The sequence below is a fragment of the Desmodus rotundus genome, chromosome 10, assembly GCF_022682495.2.
Source record: "Desmodus rotundus isolate HL8 chromosome 10, HLdesRot8A.1, whole genome shotgun sequence".
NCBI lineage: Eukaryota > Metazoa > Chordata > Mammalia > Chiroptera > Phyllostomidae > Desmodus > Desmodus rotundus.
This window is the reverse complement of record NC_071396.1, coordinates 113,583,382-113,589,825: the sequence shown is the minus strand read 5'-3', so window position 1 is coordinate 113,589,825 and position 6,444 is coordinate 113,583,382. Positions and strand designations below refer to the sequence as shown.

At 41.4% G+C, this 6,444-nt stretch overlaps 1 pseudogene; it reads right to left on the bottom strand.

Moving 5' to 3' along the window:
- Positions 1-409: 409 nt before the first annotated feature.
- On the bottom strand, positions 410-476 carry LOC128779479 (U4 spliceosomal RNA; annotated as a pseudogene).
- Positions 477-6,444: the final 5,968 nt, after the last annotated feature.

The window sequence follows — 6,444 nt, the reverse complement described above, 5'->3', positions numbered from 1 at the left end:
ATGACAATCAAATCAAATTAATCTGATTAATGGGAGGTATTCAATGTCTAATACATCGACAAGGGGAATTCACATTCAAATGAATACCAAATAAACTGAGGTGATATTGGGTATATAGGGTATTTTGGAATATGGAAGAACAGAGTCTTAGATTTCAACAGTGAAATGGGGGACATGCAGGTAATTTAGGAAAAAAGCCAGCATACCTGGCAGGTTGATTATTGTTGGGCAATTCCCAAAACTTTAAGACACGAGGAGACGGTAAGAGGGTCAACAGGCTCTTGCTAGGAGTGTCACTGTCTGAAGCTGAGGTGATGGTGCTGAAGCTCTCTTCCTAAACCAAACTGTGGCCACTAAACCTCTTAGGAAGAAATGAGATGACAATCCTAAGTAATTTCTCAGTCTTCCCTTCCTTTTAGCAATAATCGCGCCTCAGATAAACCTCTTTGGCTACGATACTGCCACTGCGCAAAGCTCACCCTTCCCTTCCTTAACAGCCAGTTTAAAATCAACGTGCCAAGTGCAAAATGCTAGCCCTCTTCATTGCCACCTTTGAAACTTCAAATACAAGTTGTATATCCACAAGCTACATGAGAACATTGTTCCATATTTCACTGATATAACCATTCTGTTCTGAGAATAAGTTACTTTACTTAAATTGTTACATCTTCCTTAAGTAAATGGTGACGTACATGTACTCCCCAAATTCACCTCATATTAAACACCTGACTGCTTGCTTACCTGGTGGAGAAACAACCTTTCCTGTGACCTCAACTATCTTTGGGCTGGTCTAATAATCCAACAGGTATGACACAAGTTAGCAAATGAAAATGGACAAATGTAAGATATGCATAGGCGGGAGAACCTCACTTACAGGAGAGTCAGAAACCCCACACGCAGAAGAGCATAAATGAGACAGCGATGATGTGAGGTGCCGTGGTTATTTCCTATGATAAAAATATCTCCTTACATATGTGGGAAAATATTTGTGATATAATACAAGGTGCTGGAACCACTGAACGGGAAAATTATTGGGCCCCCTACATGACATCCTCCACCAAGATCAATTCTTTAATTGATTTTACCATCCACTCATAACTAACATAAAACAGAGCTATCTGAAACATACCAAGAGATCTAAAGTGAAAGAATGGGGAAAATATAGTACACGAACATTAACCAAATGAAAATGATATCACATATAGTAGACTTGGAGGCAAAAAAAACCCCAAAACCCCACTACATATAAAAAGGAGTACTTCATATCAGTAAGTTCAATTTATCAGTTACTTTCAAATTTTTGTTCACTAAATAACATAAATTCAAAATTATATAGAACAGAGCTACAAAGAAAAATAGACTAATAATCATTATAGGAGATTTACCAAAACTCTCTCTGTTTCAGAACCAATGAAGCCCACAAAAAAATAGTAAAAAATATTTTTAGAAAAACATGAGAAGCAAATTGCATTCAATGTGCACAAGTCCTTCGCTACACCCCAAAACTGCAAATTACAGATGCTTTCCAAGTACCACGGAGACGTTTATAAAAACTGACCATATTGTAACATAAAGCAAGTTCCAACAAATTTTAAAGGACTGAAATGTGTGTGTGTGTGTGTGTGTGTGTGTATGTATATATACACACACACATATTTCTTGCTCTCACTGCCATTAATCAAGAAATCAGTAACAAGAGATAACTAGAAAGTACTTACATTTACAAATTACAAAATACACTTCTAAATGACCACCCCAAAATAAATCACAATTGGATTTAGAAAATAATTTGCATGGAATGATAGTAAAACCACACACCTGGATACATCATCATTAAGTTACCCAACATTAACAATAAAGATATAATCTTAGAAGCAGCAACTGAAAGGAGAGATTTACCTACAAACGGGTGCCCATAATGCTATCAGCTGATTTCTCAAAAGAAACCTTACAGGCAAGAAGGGGCTGGAAAGAAGTATTCAAAGTCATGACAGGCAAGGACCTCCATCCAAGATGAGTCTATCCAGCAAAGCTATCATTCAGAATGGAAGGGCAGATAAAGTGCTTCCCAGATAAGGTCCAGTTAAAGGAGTTCATCATCACCAAGCTCTTATCCTATGAAATGTTAAAAGGACTTATCTAAGAAATTGAAGAACATCCACAACTATGAACAGTGAAATGACAACAAACTCACATCAACAACTGAACCGAAAAGAAAACCAAAACTAAGCAAACAACTAGAACAGGAACAGAATCAGAGAAATGGACTTCACATGGAGGGATTTCAGTGGGGAGGGGGAGGGGAGGAATAGGGGGACAAAGGTACAGAGAAGAAGCAGCATAATTAGTAGGCACAAAATAGATGGCGAGAGATGAAAAATGGTATAGGAAACAGAGAACTCAAAGAACTTATATGTACAACACATGGACATGAATTAAGGGGAGGGAGGAATGCTGGAAGGTAAGGGGTGTAGGGAGGAGGGGGGAAAAGGGGGGGAAATTGGGGAAACTGTAATAGCATAATCAATAAAAACTTTTAAAAAAAAACAAAGTAAGTAAATACATAAATGTAAAAAACTAAATAACTCGACAAGACTGATGGCAAAGATGCTCTGTATGAAAACTTGAGAAAGAAATCTTTACCCTTCAATGCACAGGTCAGACACAGAAGCTGGAAATGCACAAGTTTTGCACCTGTGGGAGGAACCTAAAATAGTAAACCAAGTCCAGGCAAAGTGGAGGAAACGAGCCCGTAGATATGTCCTCGGGGGCACGTACATAAAATGAGAGCGCTTGTATTTTACTTTACTTTTTTTTACCTCTCCGTGGACAATTTCAAATAAATTTGACCTCCATGTTATTTAAAGAACCTCCGATGGAAAAAGAAAATTACAAACGATTTTCAAGCACACTTGGCACTTGTAAAAACCTGCCTCCAATACTCTACAAAGCCAGTTCCAAAAAACGTCACAGAAAATACATTTATTGCTCCCTCGGCCGATATCTGGAGACCAGTCGCAAAGTAACTACACAATCCTGACATTTAGACGTCTTCAACTGAGCTTCTAAATTACACTACTATGAAAGTCAAAGGGATTCCACTGGAATCAACCCCTTTTCCTGCGGACGTGCACTAAGGAGTCATTCCCCAAAACGGCCACAAGACAGTAGCAGAAACCGACAGATACAATGCGTATCGCACCAATGCCTTGGCTGAAAGGTTCCTTAGCTGTTTACGGTAAAATGCAACGACGGGCACACTTTTCATTTTCCTCCCAAATTAGAACTGCACAACGTCATGGCCATTCCTTGCCACTGGCCTCTGCCATCTTTCAGACAACTTCCCATTCCATCATCCCACAGCACTGTTACCTTTAGCAGCACAGCTCTTCCAGGTGCCTTCTGCAGTCTTCCACAGAACGGAAATTTCTCTCCACTGAGAAATTCGGAATACTGAACTAAATGGCCATGCAAAGGTGCAATTTCTGGTGAGTACTGCTAATGAATCACGACTGCGCGGCCAGGCTGGAACCATTTCTCACTGGTCACCAAACAGAAACGTGCGCTCCCACCTCATCCTGAAGCTTCCCCGTCTTCTCCTTCGACTCTGTCAACAGGAAGTGCATGCAGTTGGTCTTGCAGTGATGGGGCAGCACATGTTGCGAATTACCCCAAGAAGCACCTCCTACAGAACTTGCTCTGTTATCACCACATAGGCAACATCACCTGCTCTGGATGAAGACCGCCCTGTGGAGGAGCTGCTGGTGGTAGTTCCTTCATTTGCACACTATCTCTCCCGTTCCATATTATTCTCAAAGTTTAACAGTTCATACGCCCCTAGCAATTTGCTTGCAAGCAGAACAGTTTCCTTAGGTTTCACTAGAAAACCGCATATGGGAATGAGGTCAAGAAAGTCCCCCCCATCCCTTCAATATGTGTGAAACCCAAACTTCAAAGCGATCCACATAATCATGCAGTTGCAAATGATTTTCAGTGCTCAGTTTGGATACTTTGAGTATGTCACCTGTCTCCCACATGGCATAACCTGGTCTGTCCTCAGGTAAGGTCTGGACTCAGTGGCCGTGAACTGCTAATGGTCTGCCATGCCCGTGGGGCACCTCTGTGCAAGAAATCTTGGGCGTGAAACTTGGCAAATCACTTTGACACATTTCATCACCTAAGGGAACCTTCTCCATACACACTACAAATCTTTATTTTGGCATTCCAGATGTGCTTTCAGCTTTCTTGAAATGACAAAGCCTCATGTGCCAAAACTGTTCCTATGTTCACCCATCTTCAGGATGAAAATGGTCACAACATCACTCAACGGTTTTGATGAGTTTTTTATTGAAACGCATGCTGGTATGATATCTGTCATGATACACTCCAACAAAACAGTTTCCCGTGAAGTTAAAGACAAGAACGCAATCCAGAGTCACATGAAGGGGCAGGACGGCAAAAGGGTGGTGGGGGCCATACTTACTTTTGGGCAAACCCGGTATAAAGACAGCTTGAACCAGAATTGCACCATTGAAATCAATTACAGTATGTGTTTTGCTCTCGCAGCGCCAAAGGTAGAGTTCACTGAAAATGGGTGACTGGAAAGTTCTCCTGCTTGGTACTTCTGAAATAGACTCCTACAGAACCTCCAAAATGAACCACATTGTGAGTTACAAAATGGTTTGAACTGAATGATGCTAAACATACTACATACTTAAACTTGAGAACAAAATCTGCACCCTTAAACACACGTGTTAGGCACAAGACCTCAAACTGTACAAGAGTGGCACTCATTTGAGGAACGGAAAAGAGTAAATGAAGCCAAGACACACTCTAGGAAACAGGCCTCTAGACATGTCTGGAAGGGCACGTACATAACATGATAGTGATTTGATTTGATTTTACCTCCAAGTGGAGATTTTTGAATACATTTTATTTTCCCCTTGTTTAAAGAAGCTGCAACACACAGACAAATTACAAAAAATTTCAAACAACTTAGACCTAGTAAAAACTGGACTCCATCATGCTAAAATCCAGTTCCAACAAATGTCACATAATACACGTTTAGTGCTCCCTATGCCCTTAATCTAGAAGCCAATCAGAAAGTAACCTGACAATCCATACATTTAGATGTCTTGAAATGTACTTGTAATTAACATTGCTGTCAAAAGTCATTGATATTCCACAGGAATCAACCAATTCTCCTGGGGACCCGCACTAAAGTGTCATTCCGCAAAACGGCCACGAGATGGCAGCAGAGATGCACATTTGGACCACGAGTACTTTGATCTTTGCCGAAGGGTTCCTTTGGTTTTTACCAGGAGTTGCAATGACAGGCACATTTTTCATTTTCTACCAACAACATAACTGAACAACGGTTTCACTGTTTTCTTCAACCTCCCCCTGCCATCTGTCAGGCAACTTCACCATTCCGTCTTCCCCAAATATTGTTATCTGTTGAAACAGGGAACTTGTCCAGGTGCCTTCTGCAGTCTTCCAGGGAATGGAAACCTTTCTCCATTAAGAGAAATTCAGAAAGCCCGAACTAAACAGCCATGCAAAGTTGCGAGGCCTGCTGAGTACTGAGGACAAATCATGACTGGGCAGCCAGGGTGGGAACACGTTGGCCTGGTCACCAAAGGGTAACAACACTCTCACCTTATCCAGAAGCTTCCCTGTCTTCTGCTGACAAACTGCTGGCTCTCCCTGGAGTGGTGCTTTCCGTTGGTTTAATCGGGAGCCATACCTGTTGAAAATAACCCACTGGTTTTCCGCAAGCATGTTCTAATAAAGTACTCCCTCCCGAACCAACCACATACATACTACCACATTCTTTGGACGAATATGGTCCTTTTCTTTTTTTTTAATATCCTTTTTCTTTGTTTTAAGATTGTATTTATTGGTTTTTACAGGGAGGGGTAGGGAGGGAGAGAGAAACATCAATGTGTCATTGCCTCTTGTACATCCACTACTGCGGTCCTGGCCCGAATCAGACCTGACTGGGATGTGTCCTGACTGGGAATCAAACTCTAAACCTTTGGTTTGCACACGGGCACTCAATCCACTGAGCCACACCAGCCAAGGCTGAAGATCCTCCTTTGGAGGGGCTGGTGGTGGTTCCCTTCATATGCCCATGATCTCTTCCATTCCACATTATTGTAAAATATCAACAGTTCTTCCTCCTCCTCACAATTTGTCTTGGAAATGAAACATTTTCCTTGTGTTTGATTAGAGAATCTCATGTGGTAATGTGGTCAAGAAGGATTTAATCCCACCTCCACCCACCCTACTTAACTTCTGTGAAACCCAGACTTAAAACAGACTACTGTAACTGTGCTGATACAAGGGATTTTCCACGCATGATTCGTAAACTTTGAGTATGTCACATGAATTCCATGTGCCATAACGTGGTCTGTCCTCAGTTCACATACGCCCTGGATGGCT